Source organism: Pseudonaja textilis, chromosome 4 (assembly GCF_049901715.1).
Source record: "Pseudonaja textilis isolate UNSWEBS1 chromosome 4, rPseTex1.2, whole genome shotgun sequence".
Taxonomy (NCBI): Eukaryota; Metazoa; Chordata; class Lepidosauria; order Squamata; family Elapidae; genus Pseudonaja; species Pseudonaja textilis.
The window spans coordinates 75,384,091-75,397,860 of record NC_141993.1 but is presented as its reverse complement, the minus strand read 5'-3'; the positions used below and the strand labels follow the sequence as shown (position 1 = coordinate 75,397,860).

At 36.3% G+C, this 13,770-nt stretch overlaps 2 protein-coding genes across 10 annotated transcripts in view; one reads left to right on the top strand and one right to left on the bottom strand.

Annotated features, from left to right (window-relative positions):
• Positions 1 to 2,056, bottom strand: part of SERPINI1 (serpin family I member 1) — a 123,678-nt gene extending 121,622 nt beyond the window's left edge. For 2 of the 3 annotated variants that reach the window (XM_087933397.1, XM_026705805.2), the window contains exon 1: positions 1,920 to 2,056. The gene's annotated coding sequence lies outside the window, so the exon portion shown is untranslated. Of the gene's footprint in view, positions 1 to 1,361; positions 1,504 to 1,919 lie in introns of all 3 variants that reach the window. The other variant, XM_087933398.1, reaches the window with a different exon arrangement.
• A 173-nt stretch (positions 2,057 to 2,229) lies between these two features.
• PDCD10 (programmed cell death 10) overlaps positions 2,230 to 13,770 on the top strand; it is a 33,299-nt gene continuing 21,758 nt past the window's right edge. The window contains exons 1-4 of one of the 7 annotated variants that reach the window (XM_087933405.1): positions 2,345 to 2,592; positions 2,863 to 2,919; positions 7,008 to 7,067; positions 7,689 to 7,872. The gene's annotated coding sequence lies outside the window, so the exon portion shown is untranslated. Of the gene's footprint in view, positions 2,593 to 2,862; positions 2,920 to 7,007; positions 7,068 to 7,688; positions 7,873 to 13,770 lie in introns of all 7 variants that reach the window. The other 6 variants (XM_087933404.1, XM_087933403.1, XM_087933406.1 and 3 more) reach the window with 6 other exon arrangements.

The following is a 13,770-nucleotide window of genomic DNA, read 5'->3' as shown; positions in this document are numbered from 1 at the left end:
CCCAAATGCTTAGAAGGAATAGAAATATGGATCACATCATATCACATAAGCAATTACATAGTCACAGAAAGCCCAAATGCTTAGAAGGAAATGTTTTAATTCACAAATCAGTTATTTTAAAATTGCACTATATATTTGCACTAAGTAATTAAGTATATATCTTTTTTCCTTTTTATGCAGTAATAAATATACCCATAAGTGGCCATGTCATAGACTTTAGAAATATTTCTTTATAAGTAAATATTTTCAGGATTATATGGTTTATTTTATAGGTATTCCCACTGAAACTAAATCCCAAAATGAAGCTTTATTGTCATGTAAAGACAAATAAGCCAGATGGTAATTTTATTTTGGCAGAACTTCAATTTGGAAGTAAATAATCAGGGATACATACATTCCTGCACCTGCTTTTCTAGACACCTAGAAAACAGATAAGAATTTAAAATGAACTAATATAAAATGTCATCCCGGCATTTAACAATCTGAAAAACATCTTTCCCTTCTACATATTTCTTTTACAGTCCATAAATTAAATTTGCATAGCATAATATTAAGATCCATTTTTATTAACTGTTATTATATGCGGAGGGGGAAATGTGAATTGCAACATGTTAAGGAGACAATATTTGTTTAGAAAAAGAACCAGGTACTCAGATCAATCTGACAACACTCTATGGATAGAAGAAAATAAATTCCCTGGTATAGGGCCAGACTAGATTGTTGTTCTTTACAGAGCTGAAGTCTTATTCATACAGATCACAAAAAGACAGTTAGGCATTTCTACATTCTTCGTTGAAGTAAGCAGAGTTAATTGAAGTGAAGAGACTGAATGATCTTCTCAAGAAATGTTTCTGGAATATCTTATTGCGCAGAGTAGTCACTGCACAGATTTACCCAGATACCAGTACTATGCAATTCATTTAAGATTAAACTAACCAGTGCTAATCAGAAAGACTCAAAAATTATTTCTTCATCCACATATTGATAACTGGCAGGTCATTTTCCCCCACTTTTTAAAACAAGATATTTACCTTTCAGTTCACATGAAAACAATGACAACATTCCCAATGTCTTCAATACATTAAATATTGTTCTAATACAGAGGGAGATACACAATTCACAAAGGATCATGTTAACGGTCAGACAATCAACATAAAACTTTCAAGGGATTTATTGTACTAACTGCAACTCCTATTAATGTTACAGGAAACAATAAGCACCATTTATCTTTATATTAACCCATAAAGGCCAATCCTCAGTACTAAAAGCATGCATTTTAAAGTTCTGCTCTGGTGCTACAATTGTTTAGGATGCTCTGGCAAAGGACACATGCGAGGGAAAAGAGAAGGAATGAAACTCACAGGGTCTTCAGTTAAAAACCTAATTGTGTCCCATCATCTAGTGAAAACAGGTATTTGTAAAAATGTCAGGAAAAAGCATCAAGCCTTGCTGGGAGGAATTCATGCAACATATATAGGAAAAGATCTAGCAATACCTGGATACCTAGCAGAAAGGCAGAAACAAAGAAGAATCAAACCAAAAAGAATATCATGATCAAGTGATAGAGAATTTCCCCAAGATTTCAATGGGGATTTTTTTCCTCTTTCCCTAAATATATTTGGAGCCATTTATTCTGCTGAAATAGAAGATTCTGAGATTTTTTTTTAAAAAAAGATTGTGGTTTTTTTTCTTTCTTTTTTTGTGAATAAGCGGAAATCTTTCCTAAAGGACACATGTTGTACTTCGTTTACCAAGCGATGGGATTTAATTTTATTTATTTATTTTGAAAAGGATCCCCCTTTTAAAAGCTGCACAACGCGAGGTGGGCGCTCCGGCGTTCCCCAACCGGAGCTGCTTCACCGCAAACCAAGGCACCCAGGAGGAGCTGTGCTGGTGCAGGAGCTGCTGGCGGCGCTTACCTGTCCGAAGGAAACCCTCTGAGGGGAAGTCGCAAAGGGCTTCAGAGGTGGGGCAGCCGAAGCCGTCCACCTCAACCCGTTCCTTGCGCTGAAACTCTGTGAAAAGCAAGACCGCCGCCTCCAGGATCGCTTCTGTCGCGTCTTGTAGCGCCCGAAGAGTTTTACTCCCCACCGCCCATCCTTTTCTTCCTCGCCCCGCCCCTTTCTTCCTAATACGGTCAAAGCCTCGCCCACCACTCCGACTCTGGCTTCTAATTGGTCTCCTCTCTCTCCGGCTCCTCCCCCGCCTCCCGCTCGCCTTTGCCGCGGCCTCTTTTTCTCCCCTTCTTCCCCTTCCCGCCCCGTTTTCTTTTTGCCCGAGTCCGCGCAAGGCTTTTCGGGACCTGTAGTTTTTCTAAGAAGCGGACTACACGTCCCATGGGCTCATGCGATCGCCGGCTTAGTTCCGGACAACGCCTGGTGTGTGTGGTAACAACGGTGGCATCGGCATCGGCGGCATCGGCATCGGAGGGGGGAGAGAAAGAGAGAGAGAAAGACAGACAGACAAGACAGACAGACACAGAGGGAGAGAGGAGGACGCTTCTTTTCCGGCACGTACTTCCGGCAGGAGCGACGGGGGAACCTGCTCGGGAGTCCTAGAGGCTTCGCGGGTCAGGTGAAAGCGAGAAGTGAGGTAATGTGGCGGAAGAGGCCCCCTTCCTCTGTCTCTTCGGGTGTCGTTAAGGCAATGCCCGGAGGGGGAGGTCACTGGTAGATTTGCGTAAGGCCTGACCACCCCACAGAGGTTACGTCGACCTGTATGCGTAAGTGGGGTTCCAGCATCGGAGGGCTCGGTGCATTCGGGCCTAGCCCTTCTATGGGCGCCGCGAGAGAAAGTGGGGGGGGGGGGGAAGCGACTTGTCCTCCAGCACACTGGAGGAATCTCCCCTCTTTTTTCCTGCAGGTGCTCAAACCTTTGCAAGGGGAGAAGCAGCTTCTAGCACCTGAAAGGAGGATTTAGGTAGGGGGTGCAAAGGGTGAATACGGGTCGGTAGTTGCTTGGATGAAGATGTCCGTCCGCCCTTCCGTTGTTGTGAGGAGAGTAAATATACATACATACATATTATATGGAGGGCGGGAAACGACAGCAACCTGTCTCGTTGAAAGAGGGAGGATTAAAAACGGGGAGCATCTGCAGGAAGAAAGCTCAGCCCTTCTGATCTTGCTGGGCGAAGCTTGTCTTCCTGGGACCCTGATCGTGTGTGGAGGGTCTCTTGGATGCCTTTGGACAGGCCTCAAGTGGTGGAATGAAAACTCTCCTCGAACCCTGCTCTTTGTAAAGGGCAGATAGATGGTTGTCTCCTCCGCCTGAGGGACTGTTTCAACCTGCCTTCCATGGAAGACAAAAAGGTACTTCAACCAGAGCAGTGTATATATGATGCATCTGCACACACCCAAAATGCATGCCCATTCTTGGAAGGATGGGCTTGTTGGAGGAAAGGAAAAAAATGGGAGCTGCTCAGGAAGAAAAACTTTGGTGTTTCTGCTTAGTAATAGTGAGGTATCTTGTCATATGATCATATCTCAGGGATTATATAATTCAAGCGAGTTATTGATGTTGTCCAGTTTTATGGGGATTTTCTCATTTGGTCAGGAATAAGAATATTTAAAGGAAACGCACTGAAATACTTTTTGTTTGAATATAATCTTTTTTTCCTGAATCATGAAGTGCAGGCTAATGCTGATATTGATACTATTAACATTAATGTTCATTCATAGACCCTTGTTCTGTATCCTGGATGTATTGCAGTTGTTTTTTAGTCAGAGTGAAACTTTAATGATCTACTTACAGAAGTGCTTGGGTTTGCAACCAATAGATTGGTATAATTATTCCATTATAAATTGATGCAATATTTACATCAGTATCAAAATTGGACATGGGAGAGAACTTTTCTTGTCATAATGATGACGTCTTGTTCAAAACACCTAGGAGATTCTGTATTCAAATGTAATGGATGGCCAAAGCAGGAAAATATGACATTTTTTTCGGTATACAGAAGGAAGACATTTTCATCTTGGTATTCTCATTCTTTCAAACACATCCAGCCTCCTTTGTACTTGGGAGACTAAAGGGCATAATGAATATAAAAAAAAATTGAATGTGGCTGGTTAGAAGATATATTTAGGTCAGAGGTTCCCTACATCACAACAAACTGAGTCACATGAATTGTTTTGTTTTTGCAGTGCATATAAAAGTTATTTTTACACTGCACAGTTGGATTATTGCATTGCATTCTATATGGGGCTACCCTTGAGCATTCTGCAGCTACAGCTGGTGCAGAGTGCTGTGGCACAGGCAGTTTTGGCAGACCCAAGAATGGCCCCTGTAATACCACTGCTCCACGAGCTGCATTGGTTGCCAGTCTGCTTCTGGGTGCAGTTCAAATTGTTGGTGATCCTCTTTAAAGCCCTTCATGGCATGGATACTGGAGGGACTGTCTCATTCCACTGGGATTGGCTTGTACCACTCATGCTGGCAGAGAAAGGCATCCTGCGGGTCCTGTCGGCCCGATTATTTCAGCTGGCAGGATCCAGGCTGTTGCTCCTGCCCTCTGGAACATCTCCCCTTCCCCTCCCTGATGTAAGTTTGGCCCCAACTCTTCTATGCTTTCATAAGGGCTTATAGGCATGTCCCTGACTTTTGCCTTGGGGCCCCAGAGGGGGAATAGCCCATGGAAGTGGTTGATAACAGATCCCACTCCTTGCAATGTTCCCCTGTTCTCCCCACTAATATTTGATTTTGATTTATGTAAATCTAAATTGTGTATGTATAGACAACTTATGGATATTTGTTTTCTTAAGTTTTCACGGGTACTTACAGGTATGGCATTCAGCTTTGTTCGGGTATTTTCCCACGTCATTGTAGTTGTGCTTTTAAAGTTGTAGCAACGTTTCGGCAGAATCTCATCTGCCATCATCAGGCTTATGGATATGTATATACTTTTATGACTAAGCACATAGAATTACCTTACAGTAAGATGAGCAGCCAATACATTTTATTTATGAATGAATGAATGAATGAATACTGTAGTCTAGTGTATAATAATATTGTATCTAAAAAGCAAAGTACATACCTTAACTAAATTAATTTAAAATACTCTTGCTAAAAATGCCATCTGAGCATTGTTGGAGCCTTCAGTGAATAGTAACATTTTTTATTGGTGGAGCATCTTGATAAAAAATAATGCAGTATATTTAAAGCTCAATTAAGCAAGGCACAATAAAACAAGGTATGTGATTAAGGTATGAGGCTAGAAAGATGGAGAGGAGCTAGAAACCTTGAGTTCTACTCCCACTTTAGGCATGAAAGTCAGCTGGATGACCTTGGGCCAGTCATTCAGTTTCAGCCCAGCTAACCTCACAGGGTTGCTGTTGGTATGGAAAAAAGGAGGAGGAAAGTGATTTGGATATGTTCATCGCCTTATTTGTAATTAATAATAAAGGGTGGGATATAAATATAAATAAAAATTTGAAAACTAGAAAGTGAAATACTTTAGACAGTTATAAGAAAAAGAACTTATATATTGTATCAGTTTGTTATTTTAGTGAGGATTAAGAAAATAGATGTAAAATTATTTAATCAGATAAATTAGCTACACTAAGAAACTAGACTTTTGAAAATGGTTTAATTACAAGGGATTGATGGCAAACTGTTAAACTATACATGTGTGGACAAACTAGGCTAAATGTCATCTAGTTTGTGGTTTAGTGTGGTACAGCCAGTCATTCTGTAAAGAAAATAGCTTTCTGAAAGTACTTACTGTACTAATCCAGGTCAAATACCCCTAAACATGGTATCCAACCTTTGTTAAATATTGTTTATATGTCATATAGTACTATATTTAATTTTCCATTATATTAAGAGGAGAACAACTCTTTAAAGAAGTATAGTTTTAAAGAAGTTTTTAAAATGAGGGAGAGGGAATCACTGATATTATTGCTATCTGAGATTTCTGTGTATTTGGAAAACTTAAATGTTCTAAATTAGTCTGCTTTATATTTTTGAAAATCTGTGGTATATAAATGATTGTAAGAAAGCCTGGATTTTTTTCCTTTTTTTATTTACAACCGTAAATATTTCTGTGTATTTTTCCAGGAAACATATCACTTGTAATTTTCCTGTAATGAAAATCATAGACATGGTTACTGTATTATTTTTATAAAATAATTTAATGATACCCCCCAAAAAAAACTGTATAAAAATTGTGTATCATTCTAAAATTTATTATTGCTAAATAATACACTTGTAGGTGTCCTGAGACATTATATAAAGCAAATGTTTGTTAAAATACTTTCTTTTAAAATTTATGCTGAATTTTAACTTTTTATAAACTGAATGTATTTTGAGAATAAAATTATTAGTTCCGTTTTAAATACAGGCGTACTTTTTTCAGACCATTTCATGCCTGAAAATTTAAACTGTTCAAAACAGGTATGTCCATCCGTTGATCTTAGATATTTAGTAATGAAGCCCACAAGACTTTTAAAGGAAGTTTGTTTTTTATATACATTAACTATTATACTGTATATTTTATTTGTGGCCCAAGATATTCCTCTTCACTCAGTGCAGCCCAGGCAATCCAAAAGGTTGTATATCTGGTTTAAAACACTGATGAAAATTCTAAAACTTTGGACTCTGAAAACTCGGAAACTGAATGTAGTTATTTACTTGAACTATGTTTATCCTATTTTTCAATAAAAATAGTTTGGAGATTGCATCACATGTTATTATTGAAAAATATTTACAGAGCTAGTGTACCTTGTAACTTGCTTTTCTTGCTACAGTACAATGCAACTAAATGTATTAGTTGACAGCTAATACATTCCCTGCTTAATACTTTTTCAGAGGTTATGATATACTTAGTGATTTGTGGATAAAAGCAAAAGCTGGTATTGTCTGTTGATTCATAGGTCCCAGTGTGGTAAGGGCACAGTATCTATGAATAATTGTAGTGTTAATATTACAATCTGACATAAGAACCACTGTTAATCTCAATCAATCTCTGTGGTTTAGAATCTGCTCTGAGAAGGCCTTTGTTCTGTTTATAGGGAAGCAGAGAAGATTGAAAGAAGGTGATACTATTAGATGAATTGGAATGTGAAGTACAGGTAATCCTTGACTTACAAGCATTCACTTAGTGACCATTCGAAGTTATAACAGCACTGGAAGAAGTGACATGGCTGTTTTTCACACTTATGACTGCTGCAGTATCCTCATGGTCACATGATCAAGGAGCTTGACAACCGTCATGTATTTATGACAGTTGCAGTGTTCCTATGTTGTACGATTATAATTTGTAACCTTCCAGGCTGGCTTCTGACAAGCAAAATCAATGGGGAAAGTTAGATTTTACTTAACCACATGATTCACTTAACTTGCAGTGATTTGCTTAACAACTGTGGCAAAAGAAGTAAAATAATCAGGTTTTCCACCTGAAACCAGTCCCTTGTTATTAGAATTTCTTTGCTTGGCTTCTTTATGGAGTTATTTTTTGCCATGAGATGCCCTCTTGTATTTTAATACAGATTTTTTATATTAGGAACATAAATGAAGAACTTATCAGACTACAATAAATAGGGCAGTTAGTTGAAAGCCAAGTCAAATTTTATGTATGGTTATATTTATCATTTTTAAAATAGCCAATTACATATGCTCAGAATGTAGATATAAAAAAATGTTTTCAGCATCTTATACATTCATTCATGGAAATAATTCTATTTGCTTGAAAGACAGGTATGATACAAAGGACAGCAAATTGAACCGAGAGTCTACAATAATCCTCAACTTACGACCACAAGCAGCTCAAAGTTCCATTGCAAAGCAAGGCTGTACCCCATTCTAGAAAAATCTTCACATAGAAGCAGTAGAGGCATTTTGTACTGTAGCACATCAAATTAAGTTAGTTGGAAAAATGTAAGTAGAAAGATACTTTAAATCAGTACACCCCCCCCCCAACCTTCTGTGGAGAGAGGTTTTTCCATGGCCCGGGGGGGAGGGTATGGTTTCGCATGCTGCCTGCTTCCTATGGATGGGGCGTGTTTGTGCAGCCTGCTTTCTGGCATGCTATGGCCTGGTGTCAGTCCAAGGACCGGGGGTTAGGTATGCCTGCTTTAAATAATACCTAGTACTTTTTAATAGTAAGGCTATTAAACCTTATTATTTGTGGATAAGACTATTATCTACAAGTAATATGTATATAGTACATAAAAAAGCTAGTTTACTCCTAAACACTGTGTGATGTCCTCCAGATGTTTTGGATAGTAGGTTTCTGTCGCATTCCATTAGCCATGCCAATGGGAATTGAAGTATAAACCATCTGGATGTACCAGGCTTTCTAGCTTTGGTGTAAATAGCGTTCTATACAATATTTGAGGTTTTTAAATGTTTTTGGAAAGTTGTAAATGAATTTTGATTTGGGATAATTATTCCCTTTGCAACTCTGTTCTAATTATCTTTTGTTTTGTAACTTACTGACAAAAAATTCCATCTCATAGAGGAAATTTCTGGGAAAATTAAAAATAAAATTAGTTATAATAAGATAAATGATAACTTATAGTTTATCAATTTATAATGCTTTTCAAAACTGCATATAGACCTAATCATAATGATGTATAGAGTTATAGCAATTTAAATGCAATAATGCCTGCATTTGAAATAGCATTTTTTCAGGGATGGATTTCCTTTTCTAAATGTACAACACCTATGCCTTATTGAGATCATGGTACCTTTTATCATTTTTATTTAGAAAAAATAATTTAAAAAAACTTTATTTTCATTATTTTATTTGCCTTATCACAATTTATGTATGGCATCCAAATCAGAATCTTGGGTGACTGCAGATCAAAACCCACAGTCAAAGCATTGAGGGATGCCGAAAGTTATTTGGATGGTTTGCTAAATTTCCACAGTTGTTTTTAGTGTTACCTGTTGCTTATAAATACAAAACTTTTAGGAAAAGCAACAGATTGCCTCTGTTCTTTCAGAGCTCAGGAGTGTTGTTTTTCAGAGATAGGTTAGCCCTCTGAAATGTCACCCATTGGAGATTCATCTGTCTCCAACATGGTTCACCTTTCAGGAGATCTAAAAAGAGAATTTTTGGAGAGTTCTCCTACAACAGGCCATAAACTCTGCTTGGGCTTTATCTTATCCGTATGTTTCTGTATTTTATTATATTTACTTTGCTATCTTATCATTGTAGTAAGATACAAATTTTCAACAATAAGAAATATTGATACAGTGATACCTCTGTATTTGACTGCTTCAAAACTCATGGAATTTGGTACTTGACTCAGTTTGACATGGAAATGTTATCCTGGTACTCATTGTTTGGTACAAAAGGATAGGGGACAAGAAGTCAGCCATGCTGGGAGGGATGCTGACATAGGAAAAGGACAGATAGAAAGTCCTTCCTAGCTGAAACAAACAGTCACATGCTTAGTCACATGGTTTGTTTGGTACTCGTCTTTTTTAATACTTGTGCCTCCTGGAACAAATTAAGGATGAATACTGAGGTACTACTTTAATGTTTTAGGAATAATTTAGAATTTTAAATCTACAGAAATCTGAAATTTTTAATTAATTTATACATTTTGGTTTTTAAGCTATCCACAACATAGAAATGAGGAAATATTCAATAATTTTTAAAACAATATGTTATTGGCATTGGGCCAGTTTATTTTCCCTTTTTAGATTGATCAAAACAGTTATAAGGCATTAAAGAACTATTAATATTTTTAATATTATTTGATATGTTGTACTCTATATAGAAAAAATGAAGAAAAAAAAATTAACAAAAATATGAGCACTGTTTTTGTAGTAGGGATGTAAGTTTAATAAATTAATAATAGACTCAAAACCTGTACTCTCTTTTCATCTATTAAATGAAACTATTAGTTAAACTATTACTAAATGATATTCCATTGTTTATGCAAAACAAAGCATTTTAAAAAAATTGAAAACTTACATAGTACGCTGTTTGTAACATTTAATTTGGCCTGGTAGAGATTATGCTAATTTTGAAATATAGTTAATTTCTAGCATAGTTATCTTTATTTCATATTTTTCTAATAACCAGAAGGTTAGTTCCTTTAAATCTGCCATCTTTTTTTGTTGAACTGGATTTTCAAAAACTTTAATTAAGGCCTAGAGGTTGTGCCCGTTCTGCATGGCACAGTGATAATGATGATGTGATGGTTTTTCTAGGTGGGATAACCTGATTCTTAATACCTATTTTTGAGATTCCAATTCTTTAAAAATTGGCTTTTTACTATAAATAAGATGGTACAGTATTCTTTCATAAATTACTATCTTCATTTTGATTCAAATTTCAAGACTACAAATATTGCAGATACCTAGGAATTTAATGGTGACATTTATGTATCTTAAGGGATACATGAGACAGTAGCATTGCTATATAAATATATAGTTATATTTTTGAGAACTTTATCATCCTAAATATAAAATCTCCAGTACTTCGGTCCTCAAAAACCTACCAAATAGTTGGTATTGTGGAGAGCGCCATGTATGATGATTTGCACGTCATAAGCATTAGAGAAGGAACAAAAATTCAAAGGAGCAGGCAAACCAAGGCCACCTGATGATCCTTGAAGAACAAGACAGAGAACAGACTAGGCTGTGGTCTTTCCTTTGTTGTGAAGGAAAACAGTTTATGTACCAAGATTAATGGCATTTAGAGAATTAGGAATGAAAATCTGGAATCAATGAATTTGAGCCTACTTTATAAACTTTCTTGTTGCTGATTCTCTAATCTGGAAGTAGAATTTTGGAAAAGATCCAGATACCTTTGAAATTTGCTGTGATGTTGCCTTGTATCTGAAACTAGTAATTTTATCATTTGTCAACCTGCAGGCCAGGAGCTTAAAACTATTCCACGTCTGTATCTTAAACTATTTTATCCACAGATGTGAAAAGTATTTAGTATCTGCATTACTAAGTAAATGGAGTAAAAAATTAAAAATTATATGTAGCACATGGTTGAACTATGAAGTTCTTGGTATTCTCTGAGTTTAGTTAGTTTGCAGAAGTTTCATTAGCCATAAGTTAACTTAATTAGTGCCAGCAAGGACGTGTTTGCTCCCTGTTTATATACAGTAGCTTGCCCTGCCAGTTTTGGTGAGGGTGGTGTTTTTTTTTTCCTCCTTGGTGGTTCTTTGATTAGGATATTGTTTTCAGCTTGATTGCTTGTCTGGTTTAATCCCTGCTTATCTGGGTGTAGGCTGCTGAAAAAAATATGTTCTGGTCTTTTAGTTTCCTTAGCTTTTTGTTGTCTCTTGAATGGTCAGTAAATATAGTTTATTTCTATGTATTTATTGATGGCTGATTTGTCTGAATGCCAATGGCTGTGAAACAGTCCTTATGCCATATGTTCAATTTGATAAAAATTTGCCAATTTTATAGAATAATGCATTTCATTAATATGTATTATTTTATGATTATTCATACCAGTGTCATGGCTATTAAGAATTATTTACCTATATTTTAAACTTAAATACATTTTTGAATTCCACCTTTAACTATTGCCAAAAATTCTAACTAGCCACTGCAAACTTTCTTATAAATGATAATTTCTATCAAAATAAAGTGTAGAACATGCCAACCTGCCTTCGCAGTTGTTTATGTCTTGGCCAAATATATAACTGCCAGTTTCTATTTGCTTTTCTCTTTGGCTTGCCTGCTGAGAATGCAAGGAAAATTCATCAAGGTTAATTACCTTGTTGTAGCTTTCCTTAGGCTTTTGTCTGTACGCTAAATTTATTGTTGTACAACTTGAATTCTTTTTTCTTCAAAACAACTTCAGTACAGAAGCGCAGAAGTTTACATAGATTATTTCAAGCAGTATTTGCAAATTATCACTTGAAAACTTGTTTAGCAGCATATCTTCCTTGGCCTTTTGTCATGTAGTAAGTAATATTACTACTACCTTTAAATTTATGTATAGAAAGCAATAATCCGTATGTCATCTCAGGCTTCTTCACATGTCAATTTAGTTAATGTTATTCTATGCTAAGGTAATGAATAGTTTTATAAATAATTTTTATTCATTTATTTATATCCATTTTCCAGTTACAGATACGGATAATTAATATTCACTTAAAAGATAACTTATGATTAAGAATATAGCATATTTGTGGGTGAGAATCTTTTGACCTCTAGTGATTGGTGAAATGAAGATACTAGAATTAAGGTTAGTTAAAGATGCCAACTGATAATAAAGATAATCAAATTATTTGTCTTCAAATTGATAACATTATGCACATCAATATTCCAACTTTGGAATATAAACATGTGAATCAGTAGCAGGGGTCCCAGGCCACAGCCCATTACTGGACCTCGAGCCCTTCGGAAGCAGGCCGTGAAAGTGGCAGGTGAGTGCATGTGAATCCGCACCCACACGAGCAGTGGGCAAGCATGTGCTCCATTTGTGTGAGCAACAGGCATACCTGCTTGCCACTTGCGCAAATACAAATACAAATGCAAATACAAACTTTGTAAACTTAGGCAGTTTGGAGGAAGAGAATTTCAAGATTAAGTTCTATCCTTTTGCTGTTTGTGACAGAATTTTAAATCTTGCTGAAGATGTCATCTAGGAAGGGAGTCCTTTTTTTTCTTTCCTAACCTATGTCTCTGTTGTCCTGTATAGGTTCTTTGAAATGAGATTTCAGGTGGTTTGATTGATAGCTGAAATGGATAGAACCTTTTAAGAGAATCAGGGTTTTTCTCTAGCACTGCAGTATTTTCTGAAAGTACATTTATATAATGGAAAGCAATTTCATCTAATCAGGATGCATAAGACATGGCTTTCTGTAGATTAGTAAAATCCTTGTGTCACATTCTAGGTTTGTGTTGTGTGATTTGTAGACAGAGGTGACTGAAATTCTGCTAGCATTTTGAACTTGACCCTAAAAATTTTGTAAGAATCAGTGAGATTTCATGTGGTAATTTCTAATACTTTTTAACTGTTTCATATGGCAAAGGTTTAATATAGCTTTTCATCTATATCTTTGTCTTACTAAAAAGCATTATGGGGAAACTTGATGTGAATAAACCATGATGGACAGTGGAGGTTAATATTTGTGGATATATATTAAACTTTGCTACTTAGAATAGAAAATGAATGCAAAGAGCATGAATATATTTCAATATATCAATCACAATAAATGATAGCAAAATTTTGGAAGTGCAGTGCGATTATATGGTATTATTTAGTTGAACGTTAATGATTTTGAGAAAAATTTAATTTACTTTAGCAAAACTGTAATATAGGATATTTTGTACTGAATTTGCTAAATGGAGTACTAGTAAAGAAGACTGGCATAGGATGGAAGTAAAGTACATATGAAAATAAACTGAATGCTTAATACAGTCCTCACTTAATGTCTATAATTGGGATCAGCAACTCTAATCAGAAAGTCCAACATCACATGACCACACTAGCTTACAAAAAGTAGCTTACAAAGCAGTTGTGGCAATTCTGGTACCTATCATTGAGTGACTGCTGCACAGTCATTAGGTACAGGATCACATGATTGTCTTGCCGGCTTTCCCGTTGACTGCTTGTCAGAAGCCATCGCTGAAGATTGCAAATGGCGATCATGTGATTGCAGAAATGCAGCATCACAATTGCAAGCTGGTTGTCAAGTACCAAAATCACAATCATGTGCCACTGGTTTTGGTACTTGACAACCAGTTTGCAGAGAAACTGACAGCTACTACTACAAAGACATCTAAGATCCCTTGTTCACTGTAACTTATTATAACTTGGAATGGTCACTGAGTGGGTGATTGTTAACT